The sequence below is a fragment of the Terrapene carolina genome, unplaced genomic scaffold, assembly GCF_002925995.2.
Source record: "Terrapene carolina triunguis isolate 2854851 unplaced genomic scaffold, T_m_triunguis-2.0 Scaffold105, whole genome shotgun sequence".
NCBI lineage: Eukaryota > Metazoa > Chordata > Testudines > Emydidae > Terrapene > Terrapene triunguis.
The window spans coordinates 1837511-1858704 of NW_020664456.1; the positions used below are offsets into that span (position 1 = coordinate 1837511).

General features: G+C 43.4%; 1 protein-coding gene across 1 annotated transcript in view; it reads left to right on the forward strand.

Moving 5' to 3' along the window:
* LOC113406570 (cytosolic carboxypeptidase 6-like) overlaps positions 1–21194 on the forward strand; it is a 1366737-nt gene that overhangs the window by 1042894 nt on the left and 302649 nt on the right. The gene's annotated exons all lie outside the window — the stretch shown is intronic.

The window sequence follows — 21194 nt, forward strand, 5'->3', positions numbered from 1 at the left end:
TCAGCTTCTGTATTTTTCTATCCCATAAAGGAGCAAGTAGTGTATTAAAAATGAACAAAATATATCTAGTGCATAATGTTATATTGGCATCCTCTGGGCACACACTAGCATCAAGGATCACCATACCAACATGACATTGCAGTGTGACCCAGAACCACATAAGTAGAAAAGAGCTAGATTTTTTTTTAAGAGTACCTTATTTTTCTCCTTTCTCTCATGTCTTCTACCTATTCAAGCAACCAATACATACTGAAGTCTGCATTTTTGTAGATAAAATACTGAGTGACCAAGATCCGGATTACTGGAAAATGCTTCCAGAATTGTTCCTGGAACTGCAGAAGAATCCTTTAATTGTTGTTAAGAGTATATTGAACTTTAAAGCATTTTTCATTCGAGGATCGCAAAGCAAGTTTTTAAAGGGGAGTAATTATCCCCATTTTACAGGTGAGAAAACAGATAAAGGTGTCTTTACTAAGGTTACACAGCAGTCAGTGGAAGATAGGGTGACCAGACAGCAAGTGTGAAAAATCGGGACAGGAGGTAATAGGAACCTATATAAGAAAAAGACCCAAAAATCGGGACTGTCCCTATAAAATCGGGACATCTGGTCACCCTAGTGGAAGATCAAGGACCAAGTCAGTGGAAGATGAAGGACCGAGGTCTCCTGACTCCCAGTCCCATACTTAGACAATACTACACCACATTCCTAGTAAAGGAGATTAACTCTCAGAAATGTTGGTGTACAACAATACCCACAATTTCAGAGCTTTATCCCAAACTCTTGAGCAAGCCAAACTTATCTGGGAATTGAATGAGAATAGGTTTTCATTTGAGATTTCCGTTCTGCTTCTGGTTGAGCTGGAAATATTATGAGGATGTCTTTACTTCATGGGATTTGGGCACTCTGCTTCTGAACTACAGCTATGATTTGGCCTCTAAGTTCAATGCTAATTTAAATCTGTTCAGAATTCAGGTCTAAACAAGATCTCTGGTTACAACTAAGTGGTGCATTAATCCTGGACCGGTAAGGGACTTTGTTAAATAAAGCTAATGGTATGAAAGCTTCATTTCCCCCTATTTTTCCTGGGAAATGTCTGCTATTAAATTACAACAACTCTGTCTCTCAGAATCTAGTTAATTGTTCCTTTGACTCTACCATGCTTTCCATATTGTAATATTAGTGTAATCTTTTTTCCCACCATCCAAAATTATTATAGTCAACAGATCGGAAATACAAAACCAAAATGAATTGGATAAGTTATATGTTTCTTCTAGATCAGTTACTAAACTTAGGTTGCAGTATTGTTGTAGTCGTGTTGTTCCCGGGATGTTAGAGACAAGGTGCATGAGGTAATATCTTTTATTGGACCAATTTCTGTTGGTGAAAGAGACAAGATTTCGAGCTACACAGCGCACTTCTTTAGGTCTAAACTTAGATGAGAGTCACCACAAGCATTGATCCTGCTATCCTGAGTTAGACCAAACTTCCATATAATTCACTGGGAGTTTTTCTTGAGAAAGGACTGCAGGATCAGGTCCTGTGTGGATTTTCTTCACTGTTTTCATTTTAAATTTCCTTTGGCATTAATATTTTTGTAATTCTAAGGAACATTCTTTATTGGAGTGCAATGTGGACCAATGGTAAGGTTTATTTCAAACATAGTGAATTAGACAATAGAGAGGGAGTGGGTAACCTAGTGGTTAGAACAAGGATATGACAGTTGTGTTTTAGTCACAGTTCTGCCAATGACTCTGCAGTTTGACCTTGGGCAAGTAGTTTAACCTCTCTGTGCATCAATTATTCATCTCTTTAATGGGTCTAATATTGCCTACTTCCTAAGGATAAAGAGAGGATTAACTTATGTTTGTAAAACACTTTGTGATAGTCTGATGACAGGCACTGGGTAAGGTATTAAATCCCATGCACGGTGGGGTTGCTAGCACAGACAGACACATCTACTGTTGGGTTGTGTTTGCTGATTTTAAACTATACAAGGACCCCAAGGTTGGCTGTAAACTGATTGATATGGCAATCTCTGATAAAGGGAACTCTTCTTGGATTCCAGTTTGGGTGAACATCATTAACATTCTCTTGTAATGCTGTTCTTGCAAGCCAAAGACACCATGCTGTACCAACAAAAGAAACACACACATACAGGACTACAGCCAGAGTTGATAAGGCTTATTAGAAGATGTATAAACAGTCCTCTGGCCCCATGCTACTTTCTTTTCAACTGTCCCTGGCTGTCCCCCCTCCCCTCCCATTTCTCACCCTTGTGTCCTTTCATCAGATTTGGGCATGGAAGGTTGTTTTTACTTCAAATGATTCTCAAACAGCATTTTAGTCTTTGGTTCATCTTTGTTTTGTATCAGATGAGAGGTGGAGGCAACGTTGCACATAACTCTGGGCTAAATCCTGAAGTCCTTACTCGGGATCTCAAATGTAGTATCATTGCCTACCTGTGTAAAATAGGAAAGACATGGTCTTTAAGGATACAGTGATATACTTACAAATGTAGGCAACCAAATCCTGCATGTGGACGGCAAAATCAATCAGTGCTGGCACTGATATGCCCATTGTTTGACAGCCAACAGTGTGCTCATCACTGTACAGAACAAGGAGGAGACATGGTCTCTGCCCTCAAGGGTCTTAAAGCATCTGAATATGGGGTATATTATTATTATTTATTATTTGTGTTATTGTGGTATTTAGGAGTCCCAGTCATGGACCAGGACCCTATTGTGCTAAGCGCTGTACAAACACAGAACAAAAAGACAGTCCCTGCCCCAGAGAGCTTACAAACTAAGTACAAGACAGGTGGATACAGACAAATCAATGTTGGGGAGGGGGGGTTACAAGGAAACAATGAGACACTTCTTGCAATCATGAAAGGCTGCAATATCAGCACACCAGCAGCCTCTCCATTGTCAAGTTCTTCTTTAGGACTCATGGCAAAGGAGCATGTAGAATCATGTTTTATTTCTTTAGGTTTAGGCATTTCTATGGTGATCCCGGCATCTACAGTTGAAAAGCTCACACATTTTACTTCAAGTCCTGTTGATGCTGTGGTTTGAGGTTCTGGATTAAATTGCTGTGAGTAAGGCAGTGTTATGATGGCGTGGAGTACCTGGAAGAGGAGGCCTGCGTAAGGCGCTTAGCTGAAGAAGAGACCAATCTGAAGATGAATGTAAGGAGGTTAAGGATTCCTGTCGTAGTGGCTGTAATGCAACATACTGTAAATGGGATTCTCCTTTGCTGGTAATTTATTTATATATATATAATGCCAAAAGTGTGCTAGGCTGTCTGTACAAGTATGAGGGCAGGTGTGACGGGTTCGGTCACAGAGACTGATGTCACCTGATGTGCTGAGGTTACCTCTGAGCCCATTTTCCCTGCCAGCTTGGGACTCCAGAACCCTGTCTTGTTGAGCCAGACACGCTAGCCTGCTGCAACACAGACCCAGGTCTGGTCCACACCCCCAAAGCTGCAGACTTTAACCAAAAACTGCTCAGCAGGTCACTTATCTCCAGCACCCAGACACCCAGCTCCCAATGGGATCCAAACACCAAATAAATCCATTTTACTCTGTATAAAGCTTTATATAGGGTAAACTCATAAATTGTCCACCCTCTATAACACTGATAGAGAAATATGCACAGCTGTTTGCTTCCCCAGGTATTAATCACTTACTCTGGGTTTATCTATAAACAAAAGTGATTTTATTAAGTATAAAAAGTAGGATTTAAGTGGTTCCAAGTAATAACAGACAGAACAAAGCAAGTTACCAAAATAAAACAAAACACACAAGTCTAAGCCTAATACATTACGAAACTGATTACAGGTAAATCTCACCCTCAGAGATGTTCCAGTAAGCTTCTTTCACAGACTAGACTCCTTCCTAGTCTGGACCCAGTCTTTTCCCCTGGTACAGTCCTTGTTAGTTCCAGCAGGCATCTTAGGTGAAAAGCAGGAGCCTTCTCATGACTGGGACCCTCTTTGTCCTGCTCCACCCCCTTTTATAGCTTTGGCACAAGGTGGGAATCCTTTGTCTCTCTGGGTCTCCACCCCTCCTTCTAAATTGAAAAGCACCAGATTTAAGATGGATTCCAGTATCAGGTGACATGGTCACATGTCACTGTAAGACCTCATTTTTCATTACCCACGGGCTGGGCTACATATACACAGGCAGGCTTGCAAGTAAACAGAGCCATTTACAGTCAATTGTCCTAGTCAATGGGAGCCATCAAGATTCTAAACCACCATTAATGGTCCACACTTTGAATAATTACAACAGGACTCAGAGTTATACTTCATATTTCTAGTTTCAGATACAAGAATGATACATACATACGAATAGGATCAATATATTCAGTAGTTTATAACCTTTGTTATGATATCTTGCAAGAGACCTTATGCATAAAGCATATTCCAGTTACATCATATTCACATTCATAAAGCATATGGAGTGCAACATCACAGCAGGATCCTGTGCTGGGGAGCTTGCAATCTAAACAGACAATATACAGCTGAAGCAATGGAAATGGGATGTTTGCAGAGACAGGAGGGAGGTACCTAGATGGTGATGGATTTAATATAAAATGTAGAGAGTTTAATAGGTATCAAAGATAAGATGGTGGGGGCAGGTATGAAAGTTTGAAACTTTTCTTACACATTATTTTAATTTCTATAATTGTGACACCACAGATTCTCTATAGCGCGTGCTGCTGCCACTTTGAATTGTATGTGCTGCTTCAGTATCACCTTTAAAAGACCATAGATAAAACCATAGTGGCGAGGTCTAGGTTTTATAGGTCTCTTGGCATCAGACAGCTCCTTAAGGCCAAGCCATTTAATAAAACACCACCAGGCACTGTGGCAATACCGATGGAAGCAATGCCACCAAATCAGATCATGGCACCCTCCTAGGAAGTTACCTGCTGTCTACAGTTGCTTGTACTAATCCCCAGTGTGAACACTGACTCTCACTTTATATTAATGTGAAATGTAAGGCTTTTTAAGAAAACAGTGAAACAGTTGAACTGTAGCCTTACTTCTAGGAAAAATCCATTACACAGGAGTCATTTGTCAAAGCCAACTGTTTAGTTGCTGTAATTTACATATTTATCAAGTTTGATTAGAATGGATTGACTTTGACTTTCATCGTTTGTTTAACCTTTCTAGCCCTCTTTCCCTGAAAAGACCTTGGTTTTATTTTTTTTATTGGAAAGGGCAAAGCATAATTCAATTTACATTCACTAATAAATATACGTATTCATGCTTTAAGTCACTTCTACAGTGGTTCTGTTGGAAACTAGGAGTTACGGTTTCATGTTCCTGCTCCGAGATTTACATGGGATCTTATTGACCAATGAGGTTTCCAGCTTTGCATGTATCTGGTATAGCCGTGCAGGTTGGTGTTGGCCAGTTGGCACAAAAACATAACTCACAGAGCTCTGTAAAAGGAATAATGAGTGTCAAGACATGTGGTTAATATTGGGTAACTGCAGTTCTGGCGGTTGAAGAATCTGATGCACCTGGGCATTCAGCACCAGCACATGACTTATTATGGGTGATTGCTTTCATTTGTGTTCTCTACTGGGAGATTTGTGGTTAGGTGCCATCTAGAAGCAATATAGCCATTTAAATACTAGACTAGAGTCCTAGGAAATTGCTAAGGATGCTGAACCATATAAAGAGCCAACTGGCCCATCATCATCCCACATCAGTGACCTGTTACAAGATGAAAACCTATTGCAGAGATGACAAGAACTTGCTCCAGCAGCAGATATTATGCATGGGTGAAACTGAATACTGTGGCACTTCTTGTCCGAGACAGATCTCAAGCAAAATAATTTCTTTCCCATGCTGTGGAAAAGGCTAGAGAATATAATGTCATGGCTAAGAGAATGGAATGTGTATGGTACGAGAAGAAAGGGATGCTAGATCTGGCCCAAGCATTGAGCCTTTTAAGGTTCATGTAATGAATGGGAATTGTTTGTTTTTTTATTAATCCTATGTGTACCTCACTTTCCCCTCTGCTTTGCATATCTACCCAGTGCAGGGGGAAGGACTAAGTTTGCTATCAGGGCGGGCTAATGGTATGTCGGATTGGCGGGTAGTGATCGATCTATCGGGGATCGATTTATCGCGGGTAGTGTAGACACGATAAATTGATCCCCGATCACTCTCCCGTCGACTGCTGAACTCTAGCAGTGCGAGAGGCGGAAGCAAAGTCGACGGGGGAGCCGCGGCCGTCGATCCCGTGCCACAAGGACGCGAAGTAAGTGATTTTAATTCGATCTAAGATACATTGAATTCAGCTACGCTATTCTCGTAGCTGAAGTTGCGTATCTTAGATTGATCCCCCCCCCCTAGTGTAGACCAGGCCTAAGAGATTGTGGGGAGTTGGGGTGTTGCCTAGTCGAGCAGTTCATTAAAAAGGACAGGCTGAGGCTAACTCTCACATCAAAAGAGAAGACAATGGGAAAGCCGCAGTCACCAGAACAGTGACACCTAGCAACCAATGACCCAGGGAGAGAAGGATTTCCCCACCTCTCGGCAGGGAAACTGAGTAAAAAACCTCGCTTGAGAACAAAGGACTGGAAGGCGGGAGGTGGGGGACTAAGAGTTGGCTTCTGGAAGGAGCCTGAGCTCTCTCACCTGGGAACTGATTTAGAAAGGAAGACAAGGAGACTCAGGGCCTGAAAATGGAATGCACCACAGCTTGGCTGGTGAACTGCTGTGGGCTGAGCAGACTGGCCTATGCTTTAACTTCAATTTCTCTGGGCTAACCTAAGGACTTCCAATGCTGTGTTCCAGCTGACTGATTTCAGAATGCAGTTTGAGTGTCCCTGCACATCCTGGGGGAGGTGCATTAGTCCCTGATGGGTGTACAAGTCTCTAACCAGGAGTCTGTCTCAGCTGGACTTGCTGAGGAGAGCTTGTGTGTGAAGGAGGAGTCCTGAAGCCCCAGAGGTTCAGTCTCAGAAGACGGTGAGGCTGCGTGGACTTCCCTAAAGAAAGATCGAGAACTCTTGGGGGTCTGGCACATTGAAGGGGTTCCTCCAAGAGATTGTGACAAAACTGGGGTGTAGGACAGTTCATAAGGACGTAGGAACTGTAATGCTGGGGTGGGTTAGTCTGTGTGGCAAAGGCTGAATGCAAAGAAAATACTTACTTCCCTGAGCAAGAGGTGACAGATTAGAAGTATTTAAGGGTGTAAACATCAAGGAAGGAGAAGAGGGTATGAGTCCCAACAAGATATTAAAAGGAGGAATGGGATGGAATTGAACAAAGGAACATTTTGTCTGGATAGCAGGGGAAATATCCTCAAGATGAGACTTGGAACAGTTTTCCAAGGAAACTGGGCACTGGTCTGAGGAGGATGGACTAGGTGAGCTAAAAGGTCTCTGCCAGCTCTAATGTCAAATGCTTTTATGAAAGGGAATACAGAGGTTTCCCTGGATAGCTTGGGACAGGCACAAATATGACGTATGCAGCAAAATAGTTCTGCTCCAGAAATTGTGGTGTCTGGTTCTCAGACACCCTTCCTGTCCTTTGGGGTTTCACAGCATCTCTCACTTGAATTTCCCAGCTTTGACACGCCCCATCCTTTAAATACATGATGGCTGAGAGCAATCCACTTGGCTTCAAAACGGAGCGTTTTAAAAATTAATTCTTGCTCTGCTAGATTTTTTTTTCTCGTTCTCTCTGTTAAAAGGTCCTTTGACTTTAATTAAAATCTCTCTGTAGGTTGGTGGGAGATTATATCTATTTTAAATACAGCTTGCTGGCAAGGCAGGTTTTATGATCCTCACACAACTTTTAAGGGGTGTGTGTAATATAAACATGAACGGGTTTAGATATACAGTATGCTGTTCAGAGTAAATGCCCCTCTGAAAGATATAGCTAACTAATTATGGCACAGAAAGGACAGTGAGATAGAATTTGCAGACACTGGCATGCACACAAAGTTAATGTGCTGCTCACAACCATCGTAAGGAGGAATCACGTCCGTACGAGGAGCCTTTGTTAGCCCATTGTGAGGAAGACGGTATATTATCCCATAAGACAGCCCTGTCAGAGTAGGGAAAGATCCTGTACACCTTGAGGGAGTTTAAACACCTTTTGGGGGAGGGGGGAGTAGCTCAGTGGTTTGAGCATTGGCCTGCTAAACCCAGCGTTGTGAGCTCAGTCCTTGAGGGGGCCATTTAAGGAACTGGGGTAAAAATCTGTCTGGGGATTGGGCCTGCTTTGAGCAGGGGGTTGGACTAGATGACCTCCTGAGGTCCCTTCCAACCCTCATATTCTATGATTCTATGACTTGCTGTAAAAGTTAGTGAAAAGAACATTTGATGTGGGAAGCCCTGTTATATTTCTCTTTGTATCTTCAAGGGGCAAACAAGACTCCCTGCCCCTTTAAGGGGCAGGCATTTCATTTGTGGCTTTAATGGACAAACAAATATAACAGGGCTTCCCTCAGCCAGAGTCTGGAGTAAAGATAGAAGGCCTGGCTCACTTCAGCCCAGTGCCAGACAGGAAGGGAAACCCTCCCCCTGGTTGTCGTTTCAGCTCTGCCCCTCTCCCTAAAGAGTCTCCATGACGCTCACTGCCAGACCCAGTGCACCCCTTGGGGGTGAGTGTAATTTACTCACTGAGGGAGGGGGGCTGGACGAAGGTGTAAATTACACCAGTTTAAGACACTCCACACGTGACAGTCCTCTCCAACCTGCACCCCACATCCCACTGACAATGTGCTGGGGGGACTTCATTCATTTCCCACAGCTGGCCCAGCGTTATATTCTGTGCCGGTAGAGCAGAGGTCCCCAATCTGTGGGGCACGCCCCTCTAAGGGGATGCTGACTTGCCGAGGAACACTAAGAGGGGGCATGGCTGGGGCCCGGGTCAGCCCCCACGGGGGTGGGGAGGGAGTGCCATCCAGTTCTGCTGCTGGCACCGCACTTGGGGCCTTGGCTACAGGCCCTCAGCCCCCTTACATCTGTTCATGTCCCCCACTCCTGGCTCTGGGAGGTGGGGGTGGGAAGGTGTGGACGGGGCAAGGGGCGGGGGGCGCAAGGTAAAAAGTTTGGGGACCACTGCTGTAGCAGGAGAAAGCTAACCTCTTCTCTGCCAACCTTGGGATGGGGCGTCTGTAAAAATCCAGTTATAATCTGCCATACATAATAAAATGGAGATTTGATCCTCGTTCTCCTGTATGTTACACTGGTGTAAATCCGATGTAACACCATTGAAATCAATGAAATGACATTGGTGTAAAAGTGGAGAAATGGGCCTTTCAGCAGTGTTGCATGTTGGGATAAAGTTACATGATGGAATTCTGGCAGCTATCTTAAGAATGCTCCTCAGAGAGCAGACACCATGTCTGACTAAAGAGAGCAAACATACCTCTGGATTAGTGGTGGGGATGGTGCGTAAGAGGTGGATAGCTCAGTGGTTTGAGCATTGGCCTGCTAAAACCAGGGTTGTGAGTTCAATCTTTGAACTCTTAGGGATTTGAGGCAAAATCAGTACTTGGTCCTGCTAGTGAAAGCAGGGGGCTGGACTTGATGACCTTTCAAGGTCCCTTCCAGTTCTAGGAGATAGGATATCTCCATTATTTTTTTTTATTTTTTTTTTTATTTTAGTCCTGGCTGAGAACTGTCTGCTATTTTTCTTTCTTGAGTCATTTCATCATTGGACTCAGCTAATGAGGGACCATCCATTGAGCATTTAGTATTCATGCTGAACATTTAATACCAAATTCTGGTTTGGGTAAATCCTAAGCACAAAAGAGAATAATCTTTTTCTTTTGCCTTTTTTCTTCGTGCTGGCTTGAGCCTCTTCTGGAACAAGAGGTCAGAGCTTCCCCAAAGAAAGTCAGCTTCATGTTTTGAGAAACGCTGCCGTCCATGAATCTAATTTCAGCAGGTTGTTTTTTATTGTCCCCTCACTTGGCTAGTAGAGACTATGCAGTCATAGTTCAAGGGAAGCGGAGCTCTTTTGCAGTACAACTGTCGCTTTCGTGCTGAGGGATCACTGCTTTCTCCTGGAGTCCTGTTCAGTGAAGGTTTTGTTCTGTTAACCCTGTCCATACCACTCATTCCTCACAAGGGGGATCCAATAAAAGGCAAAAATAATTACAATACCACATGTGCCCCATGCATTAACATGCAGGTGCTCATCTGGCAGGTGTGCAGTTATTCATTCTCCTTTTATAGGTCTGTGTTCCCACACTCAGTATTTCCTTAAGTGCGTGCTTCATAGAAGTTCATGTCATTCCAAATCAGTGTCTGAAAGGTAGGAATACAGAAAGCAATTTCAGCTATCTTATTGATCACAATGTAATGATGACTATTTTGCACTGCCATGGTCTCTTCTGGAATAAATCCCTGCAGTTGGCTTGTCTGGTTGGGTCTGGGGTTTTATGTGGATTTCAACCGCCTTTCCTCCTCGCTGATCCTGGGGGCTACGAAGGGACAAACTGACCTCTGGCACATGGTAGAGCAGCCTCAGGGTCGCTCTAATATGCCAGTGGTTAATCAGCCAGGATTGTCCGTGGAGCCAGCTTCCAGGATTGCAGGACCACATTGCTCTGGCTTAACCCTCTTCTACACATGGCATACTCCCTGCCATCTTTAAAATATTCCTTACACCAATGGGGCTAAGTGCAGCTCCCTTGTCAAGGGAATCCCCAGCTGCTGTCTTAAGGCAGATTGAAGCGTCTTTTCTACCCCTAGAATGGCACAAAGAGGCCTTAGAAGCAGGCTTTTGAGTAGTAATTCATTAGGCTTTGGTTTCTCTTTTGAGGTGGCATGATTGGGGGGGAGGGATAGCTCAGTGGTTTGAGCATTGGCCTGCTAAACCCAGGGTTGTGAGTTCAATCCTTGAGGGGGCCACTTAGGGATCTGGGACAAAATCTGTACTTGGTCCTGCTAGTGAAGGCAGGGGGCTGGACTCGATGACCTTTCAAGGTCCCTTCCAGTTCTAGGAGATGGGATATCTCCATTATCCCAATTTAATGCACGGGAAAATTCGAGCATTGTAGTCACACAGCAAATCAGTGGCAGAACTGGAAATAACAGAAGTCCTGATTGCCTTACACCTCCTCCAACCACTAGACTGCCCTGACTGTTTCTGGCTGGCAATACACCCTATGCTCACTAGAACATAACTTTTCTTTCTGCGGTAAATAACTCTCATCTTTCAATGAAACAACACATGGAGCAGCCAAACTTGGCTTTAGCCTCCAACAGTTGGGAGAGCTGATGCCATGCGGCCTTGCAGCACTTGGGTACCAGACATCCACTCTCAGTCCCCATTTTAAAAACCACATAAAAGAGACCAATGAAATCAAGGGCAGGGAACTGTGACTAGCCACAAATGGGAATTCCTTGCATGTATATTTTAGCCTGGATGACCTTTGTATTAAGGGAACTTGGGATGCTACAGGGGCAGCAACTGTACTTGCAAAAGGGAAGGAGGGCCATGTGGCGATAAGGGACAAGGCAGGGACTTGAGCAGTCAGAGTTCCATTTCTGAAACTGTCACAGACTTTCTGAGAGACCTGGGGCATGTAACTGTTGTTCCTCAGTTTCCGCATCTGAAAAATGGAGCTAATATTACAACCTTGCCTCACTGTGGGGTTATGAGGCTTAGTTCATCATCATCATTATTATTAATCTATTATTGTAGCATGGGGTGGGCAAACTTTTTGGCCTGAGGGCCACATCAGGGAATAGAAATTGTATGGAGGGCCATGAATTCTCATAAAAATGGGGTTGGGATGTGAGAAGGGGTTCAGGTTCTGGCTGGCGGTGCAGTCTCTGGGGTGGGGATGAGAGGTTTGGGGTGCAGGAAGGTGCTCCGGGCTGGGATCAAGGTATTTGGAGAGCGGGAGGGGAATCAGGGCTGGGGCAGGGGGTTGGGGCGTGGGGAGAGGCTCAGGGGTGTGGCCCCCAACCCAGCATCCCCCGGAGCCGACCGACCCAGCGTCCCGGCCGGAGTGCCAGAGCGGGGCCGAGTGCCAGAGCGTGGTGCGGCTCAGGGGCCGGCTTAAAACGGCTCGCGGGCTGGATCTGGCCCGCGGGCCGTAGTTTGCCCACCCCTGTTGTAGCACCTAGAAGCCCTAGTTATAGATTAAGACCCCATTGTGATAGAACAAAGAAACGGTCTCTGTCCCATTAAAGCATTTTGGGATCTTCTTGTGGAAAGAGCTGCTATTGGTGGTAACACGAGCAGCGCATCTGCACTGAAGGGGCAGTAGAACACTGATTTTTTTTTTTTTTTTTAAATAGGAGAAGTGTTTTTTGTTCATTTTGTGGTTTAATGTTGCAACAACAACAAAAGATGTACACCTGTCATATCAATATGTCCAAGCAGAAAAGGCGAATGCCCATTGTGCCGTGCTTTAGGGAGCCATGTCTAGTGGGTCCCATGTGAAGTAGAGACTTTTAGCAAAACATGGCTAGAATATTTTTCTGTAGGTAGACTTGACTTGACTTGTACTATATCACTTGAAGGACTCGTCTGCATTTTCTGTGATTCTTGGAATGATTTCTGGGGTTCTGGGATTATACATCAAATTTAACAAGATGATATATGGCTTTGAGGAGACACATTTGATGTACCACTTAGCCTTCCCATAATTTACTGCCTTCCCTTTGTCTCTGGAGAGGAAGGGGTTTATCTGCACTACAACCTGACTTTATAAATATCAAAGCAGGAAAGGGAAAAAGAAAGCAGGCTGTGGCCCTGTCTGCTAAACTGTTCTGATATGATAGTGAGGCAGATAGGTGACATTAAATGCTACTGTCTGCAAACTTAATTGCAAGTTGCCATCTCCTTGGCCATTTGAGTCAAATAATGTGCTATTCATATTCCTGTTTTCTATTCCTGTTCATGGGATTTTACATTCCAAAGTTCAGATGCTGATGAATAATCTAAATGCAAAGCCCTGCTTTGAAAAAAAAAGACATGCAAGTATAAACTAAGCAGTCTTTGCATGCTGTTTAATTTCCCTTCCTTAGAGGAGTATCAGGCATGACAGTGTCATGAAGCCCAGATGGAAAAATGTTTGCTTCCAAGACTTCATGAAGATTAAAAACAAACAAATGGGGCTGGGGGCGGTGAGGAGAACCTGCTAAACAATCCTTTGCCATTTCTGATTTTCCAAGTAGCTACGTGTTGTCCTTTGAACTTGCTTCAGAAAATTTTTACCAGGAGATATTTCTGGCCTTTTGCTTTACCATCATATCCCCTCACTGGGCTATTAAGCTGAAAATTCAGTCGAGCATTAACGTTGAAACAATTTTACATAGCCTCCCCTCCGCACAGAACCCCTCCAAAATACCCTGCCATTTGGAATAAAGGGGCAGGGGGGAAGTGGCAAGGAAGGGGGATGGAACTGGTGCACTGCTCTGGATTTTAATAGGTCAAGTCATTTTGGTAAATAGAATTCAGGCTGTCGCATCATCTTTGCCTAGTTAAACTGTCACCAAAGTTCACTTTGCCGCATTCTGGTGGAGATCATTGGTTGTCAGAAGGGATGAAAGAGGCATTGTTGCAAAAGACTAAAGGAGTAAAGGAAGAAAGAAGCAAGGAGATCATATGTTCACTACACATTCAGAGCCCTAAAAAAACAACAAGGACTCCGGTGGCACCTTAAAGACTAACAGATTTATTTGGGCATAAGCTTTCATGGGTAAAAAACCTCACTTCCCTAGTGGCACAAAGATCTGTTGTTAACTCTTTCAGCCTCTACCTTCAGAATGCTTTGGGAGGGGTCTTTTCCTCTGTTTGCGCCCCATTAGGATTCTCACACATAACATACATCTAAACGCTTCTTTTCTCTTTTTCTAGCTAGAATATATTTAATTTGCTCTGAACTCAAGCTAGTCCAACTCCCAGGTCTCTGCGTCAGGGGCTGTGGGAGGGGAGAACACAAGGAAAGTGTTAATCCTGTGTCATCCTGTCTTTGAGACGGTGTGCTACATTAAATTGATTTGCAAATGAAAGCTAAAAGCTAAGCAAAAGCCACCAACCTATTTTGCCTAAGGATGATTATAATGATCTTTTTGTTCCCCTAAATGACAAACCAATTTGTTACCTGCCAACATAAACATTTGCTTGTATGAGCTCCAGAAATGTTTTATTTTTATTAGCCCAAACTTTGTCTTTTTACGAAGACACAAGGGCACAATAAAAGTAGCATGCAAATATAATACCCAATTTGCATTTTTCCATGGTCAGCGGAATCAATTTGATATTAGGTCAGTGCACACATCAATAAAGCACACACTCACACAGGCCCATTGTCATGGTCCTGGTAATTTCTATGCTGTCTGAGTAAAGGGATTAAATAATACTTTAAAACAGCTTTGATTTTAAGAGAAATGTAAAAAGTTGTTGGTTTGGGCACAAAATAGGCTATAGAGGATAAATAGTAGAATGCTCTCCCAAGATTAAAATGATGTTGCAATAGCGATCTCAGAGAGAGCTTTTTCTGTGCAGGCCCCAATTCAGCAAAGCATTTAAGCACAGGCTTAAATTCAAAACATGCTTAAGTGCCTTTGAATTCAAGGGAACTTCAGAACATGCTGATAGGCTTAAATTGATTGCTGAATCAGGGCCGTAAGCTGAGAGCGCTCTGGACGAAAATGCTGCACTTAAACTTTGGAGAGGATGGGTCAAAATCCATGCTTTGTAGCTTGGTACCATCTCTAGGAGTTAGGTTAGACAATATTGTAGCCATGTTGGTCCCAGGATGCTAGAGACACAAGGTGGGTGAGGTAATAGCTTTTATTGGACCAACTTTTGTTGCTGAGGGAGACAAGCTTTTGAGCCCCACAGAGCTCCTCTTCAGGTCACTCATCTCTGTCACCAACAGAAGCTGGTCCAATAAAAGCTATTACCTCACCCAGCTTGTCTCTCTTAGGTGAAAGTACACACCGGTAGGCCAATCTATTGTAATTAAAACAAGAGAGTGCCAGCATCTCCAGAACTGAAACATAACCTTTCGAGTGGTGAGGAGAGTTTGGGGAAGGGGAGGGTTTATAGACATTCAGTTTACTTTTTATAAAATAGTTTTTTCATCAGCATGAGCCTAGGCTCTCCTGCATTCCAGGTGCGGGCAGAAGTCCTGAAAAAGCATGCGATGCCATGGTATTTTGGGCCTGACTGGAAGCAGGCCATACTGAAATTGTCATGAGACAATGGGAAGGTTTTGCTCCTATTTTGATTTGTTCTAGGAATAGAGATAAAGACACCAGAACGGCAGGTGAACCTGGAGAAAATGGACAGTGGGGTGGGGGCACCCTTAAGCTTCTACTTGGCTTGGCTGACAACCAGGAGCTACTGTTTGTGGTTGAGGAACTGAACTGCACTTTGATAGATGCCCCGTTTCCAGGCTTGATACCTAGAACGCCACGTCCTTCAACAGAGAATAGAAAAGCAAAAATGCTGGCAGCAGTCCTTTCAAAAGCTTGGGTCAGTCCTTGCATGTGTGTGTCTGCAGTCCAAGTAGGATCATTTTCATCTAATGCAGCCCATAGCAGCAGGTTTCTTTACACAGTTCGGCCAGTATGTCAGGAAAGAAGCTGGTGGGAGGAGGCCTCCGAACAAAGTATGAACAGGCACAACGAGCTTGCGCTTCCTTGACCCTACCAAGCCCAAAGGGACTCAAGGGTGGCCAAAATTGCTTTCTCTTGCTGAGAGTGTTGCTGAGACACGCAATCCGACCTGAAATGACATTTGCGACCAGAAATAACAAAAATATAAATTGAATTAGGTGCTAATCTGGTCTCTCAGGAAACACCAGAGTACCGTATATGCTGTTAAAGTAGTTTAATGAGGTAGAGACCAGGCAGTCAGGACAACAATAAGATCAGCGTTAACTTTCAACACAGATGTTACAGTAGTTCTGTTGGACTCAGGGACGGTGGAGTGAAATGTAATACAGTGGTGTGCTTTGGAATAGACTTTTCTTTCTGTGATGAGGTTTTATTCACTCCGTGGAGACCTTAGCGCTGTTTCCAACTAACCATATTTTGAGTACAAAACACTTGCAACAGCTCAGCTTATACTTCAAAGTACTGGAGACTCAAAGACAGTGTAGTATTGGGTTATTTTGTCAACAGCCCATGTTTCAAAAAGGTGACGCAAAAATATATACACGTGTCTTTAATTGAAATGTGAATTTCAGTCTGATGAAAGATTCAAAGCCCTGGTGACTGCGGACGTCTGCTTTTCTATGGAAGAGGTAAAGCATGGGCAGTGGCACTGTGAACTTCCCCACCATGTCCCACCAATGCACCTCAGCCTTGACTTTGAGGGGCCACCTCTAATAATAAGGCATGTATTGCTTTTCTTCCACAGATCTACGAAAACATAATCCTAACTATACATATACCACGATGGGGTCTAAATTAGCTGTTACCACTCAAGAAAGAGATCTTGGAGTCGTTGTGGATAGTTCTCTGAAATCATCCACTCAATGTGCAGCAGCAGTCAAAAAAGTGAACAGAATGTTGGGAATCATCAAGAAAGGGATCGATAATAAGAAAATATCATATTGCCTCTATAAATCAATGGTACACCCACACCTTGAATACTGCATGCAGATTTGGTTGCCCCATCTCAAAAAAGATATATTGGAATTGGAAAAGGTTCAGAAAAGGGCAACAAAAATGATTAGGGGTATAGAACGGCTTCTGTATGAGGAGCGATTAATAAGACTGGGACTTTTCAGCTTGAAAAAGAGGCAACTAAGGGGGGATATAATAGAGGTCTATAAAATCATGAGTGGTATAGAGAAAGTAAATAAGGAAGTGTTATTTACTCCTTCTCATAATACAAGAACGAGGGGCCACCAAATGAAATTAATAGGTAGCAGGTTTAAAACAAACACAAGAAAGTTATTTTTAATGCAACACACTGTCAACCTCTGGAACTCCTTGCCAGAGGGTGTTGTAAAGGCCAATACTATAATGGGGTTCAAAAGGGAGCTAGATAGATTCATAGAAGATAGGTCCATCAATGGCTATTAGCCAGGATGGGCAGGAATGGTATCCCTAGCCTCTGTTTGCCAGAAGCTGGGATTGGGTGACAGGGGATGGATCATTTGATGATAACCTGTCTGTTCATTCCCTTTGGGGCACCTACCATTGGCCACTGTCAGAAGACAGGATACTGGGCTAGATGGACTTTGGTCTGACCCAGTGTGTCCGTTCTTATGTTCTTTGTGAGGCTGTCCCCCTTGATCCTTCCCAGCTGAGAAGCAAAATCTCCCAATGAAATTAAACGGAGAATTGTACAGATTTCTCTACAGGATTAAGGAGAACTCCATGGTCGCAAAAACTGGACTTATTTAAAACTTAAAATTTGTGTTTCAGTGTTTGCAAAATATAACTTGGGAAAGGGGGAAAGTTACAAGACTAAGAATGTGTGATCCATACAAACATAGAAATGGTGGTAGGACTGGCTGTATTGGGGATTGGTAATGTGATACATGTGTAACAGTACTGGCCCTTTAAGGCCAGAGAAGGTAGTTACCCTGTTCCATGTCTCCAGGCAAGCAATTGAAGCAATCATTGGGAGAGAGGAATGTGCTCTGGGGAAGAGTGAGTGTATGGGAGAGGGAAGGTATAGGGCAGGGGTCGGCGACGTTCGGCACGAGGCTCGCCAGGGTAAGCACCCTAGCGGGCCGGGCCAGTTTATTTACCTGCTGACGCTGCAGGTTCAGCTGATCGCGGCTCCCACTCACTGCGGTTCGCCGTCCTGGGCCAATGGGGGCGGCAGGAAGCAGCGCGGGCCGAGGGATGTGCTGGCCGCGGCTTCCCGCCGCCCCCATTGGCCCGGGACGGCGAACCGCGGCCAGTGGGGACCGCGATCGGTCGAACCTGCCGCATCAGCAGGTAAATAAACTGGCCCAGCCCGCTAGGGTGCTTACCCTGGCGAGCCATGTGCCGAACGTTGCTGACCCCTGGTATAGGGCCATCCCAAACCATTGTTGCATTGCTCCTTTTAAGGACCTGGGACCAGGAGGGTTCCTTTAAAGATCTACAGGGCCACCCCAAGCCACAAGGGAGTGCTCTGGGATAGCACTGATCTACAGTGAGATTTTCAGGTGTAAATTGCTGCTCTGATTCCAACCCAAGACCAGAAAAGAATTAAAGCTGTTATTAGATGTGGGCCTCGGTTATATAAAGTTCAGATCCCAACCTGAAATTCTCAAGATGATGAGTGTTAGGTCTGAACCCAAACGTTGGATCCAGTCTCTTGTCTTTGCTATCTGACAGCTGTTTGATGGACAACATGAAAAGAAGTATAGCGCTCGGAGTCCAATAACCTGTGGACAGGTGTCCACATCAACCCTAATTGGTCCCCTGATTGCCAGCCTCTGCAGGGAAGCGGAACTATTGAACGGGCCAATGGATTCTGAACTCATGTCCCCCAGTCAACATGTCTCTTCCAGGTTAGGGTTCAGGCATACCTAGACGGCAGCATAGGTGACCCCACATCTTGTGATGGATCTGTTGAACAGAGAATTGTGCTTTCCACCGCTAACTATCCAGCATCTGTCACAAGCACTAACTGCGTTTAAAAGACAATACCAATATGCTTAGGCTCAAAAGTTACTTTTAAAGACAATCTTCCCAAATGTACTTTTTAGGAAAAATGTTTATAACCGATAATGTCATAACTTTCTAGTGGGAGGGCGGTGGGATTTCGGTTTAGATGTTTTCCTGCAGATTCTGCAACCCAAACAGTGGGGAGTGAAACAGACTGTAAACAAAACTAAACTAACCAGACACCTAACAGTGATAAACAGCACAAATAAAATAAGTACATTGGTTTTAAAAAGTGCTTTCTCTATGAGTACTCCAAGGTATTATTAAGATCACAAGTGAGGACTTTTTTTAATATGTTCTTGCTCTTGACAATTTAATTATAAAATGAGCGAAAATCTGTATAGAAATTAACATGAAAATGTGTAAGTATATTTTCCCAGTGATAAATATATTTCAAGAAGTTATTTACCAGATTTCATGTAGTAAGGAATTAACCCATCCTTTGCAGCTCACGCTGTACTGATGTGTATGGAGGAGGAGTGATGGAGGAGGAGTGAAAGACATTTTATGGGGCTTGAATGTAGGGTCTGAGCTAAAACCCACTGAAATCAATGCAGTGTCTCTATTGCTTTCAGTGGGCTTTGGATCAGGCCCTAAATGGGGAAGAATCTTTCCAGCATTCGAGAAAAATTAATTATCTACTAATCTTAATAATAATTATAAATAGAGAAAGTGTGTGTGTATCCATAATATAAAGTATTATATATGTCATCTCAAAACCATGGGGCGGCGTCTTACCTGGTCTAAATTGTCAACACCATTCAATTTCATTTTTATTTTTGTGTGATTAGCCTTGGTTGTATATACTGTGTTGAGCATCTGCCCCTTTAATGCTAGACATTTTTTTTTTTAATAGAAGAAAATGCCGCTCTAGTTACAGGAGACATCCTGGGCTTCTCTTTTCACTTGACATTGTTGGGGGCTGATTTATCTCCTTCCTCCTGCATTACTCAGTGTTAATGCTAATGACACAGAGTGGTCATCAGGTTCTAGCTGATGTTCCTGCGTTCTTTTCTCCTGCCTCCCACTTTTCCTCAGCAGACAGGTTTGACCCCACCAGCTGCTACTTTTGTCAGAGACATTCTTTCTTATATTGCTCTGCCTCTGGGGCTCAAAAACACACCAGAGAGGAGTGAATTTAGCGTATCAAAGACTGAATAAATGGCTGGGTTGCAGGCTGAACAGCTGTAGGACATTTAGAGGGACTAAAGAAATATAAAAGAATCCTGCTATGGTCTCTGGTCCAATTGCCTCCAGAGAAGAACTGAAAATGTATTGATTATTATTATTTTTTTGGTCATCGTGGGTTTAGATTCGCCACTGGCTGGGATTAGAATGTCTAAACGAGAAAATTAAAAAAAAAAATCAGCATTCACAATTTGCTTGCTATTAAAAGAGCCATATTTCTCTCCCTGTGTGTGTCTGTACATCCTGTAATCCTGTGTGTGTGAGTAATTAAAAGTTCATTGTGAATTTTAGATTTGTTTTATATTTTAAAACTTTTTGTCTATTTGGAAGGGATTAAACTGAAAATAGAGATGTCTGTCACAATTTTGTCTTGCTGGTTTTAGTGTTACCCCTCTTGAGTGTTTTAGATCCAGATGAGATGTATACCTGAGGTCCTGACCTCATATGGTCATTACAATTCCCATGGTCCTTTTTGCAAGAGTGTATTTTTTATTGCCTGTTTGTAAGCATTTTCCCTGTGGCAAACTGAAGAAAACATGCCCTCTGCCCCACAGAGTTTACAGTTTTAATAGACAGACAGGACAATCTAGTTTGAAGTATTTTATTTTTTTATCCCTACATAGGGGTTGAATTGTTAAATGTTAACCTTAGAGTCCTGGCTAAATTCCTGGTTACATTCTAACTACTAAAGCTCCCTCCCACCTTTCTGTAATTTCAAATGGATACAGTAAAATTTTCATCCCTACAAACTGTTGTGCTGTGTGCTGTTAAATAGCTGTCATGTTCCACCCCAGAGGTGACTGCATTTCAGTGCAGGGTGAAGTGGTTTCTATAAAATGATTATTCTCTCCAGTGTTCCTCAGTGCATTTAGTCCTTGTTTGTTTTGCATACCTTGCTGACTTTGAATATCTCTGGCCTATGTTTCGATAGAGGCAGAACCAGGCCAAAATAGTGAAAAAGAAAGCGTGCTAATAAATGGCATTTGCCAGCAACTTACCTTTATTTGGCACCATGCTAAATCTTGTATCAAGTGTAATGCAGGGTGCAATTGGCTTTACAATGTGAATGGAAATGGAACCCCGCCGCTTTTCTTGTCGCCCCAGGAGGACATTTATCACAAGTGAGCGAGCGATTACAATGCAGTTAAACTCACTGTAGTAAATCTTGTTTTAAAAAAGGAAACTAACTTGGTTGTTGCAGCCTGGGCTTTGTGTCATTAGACTTGCAATCCTTGCTGTTGCACCGTCTTTCATAGGCCATGATATGAATAGCTAGCAATGCTGCTTCCTTTAATTATGGATTATCCCCATGTATAATGTATGAACAATTTTAATAAAAGGATACGCTTTAATATTAATGGTCCTTTGCGTCCTGCATA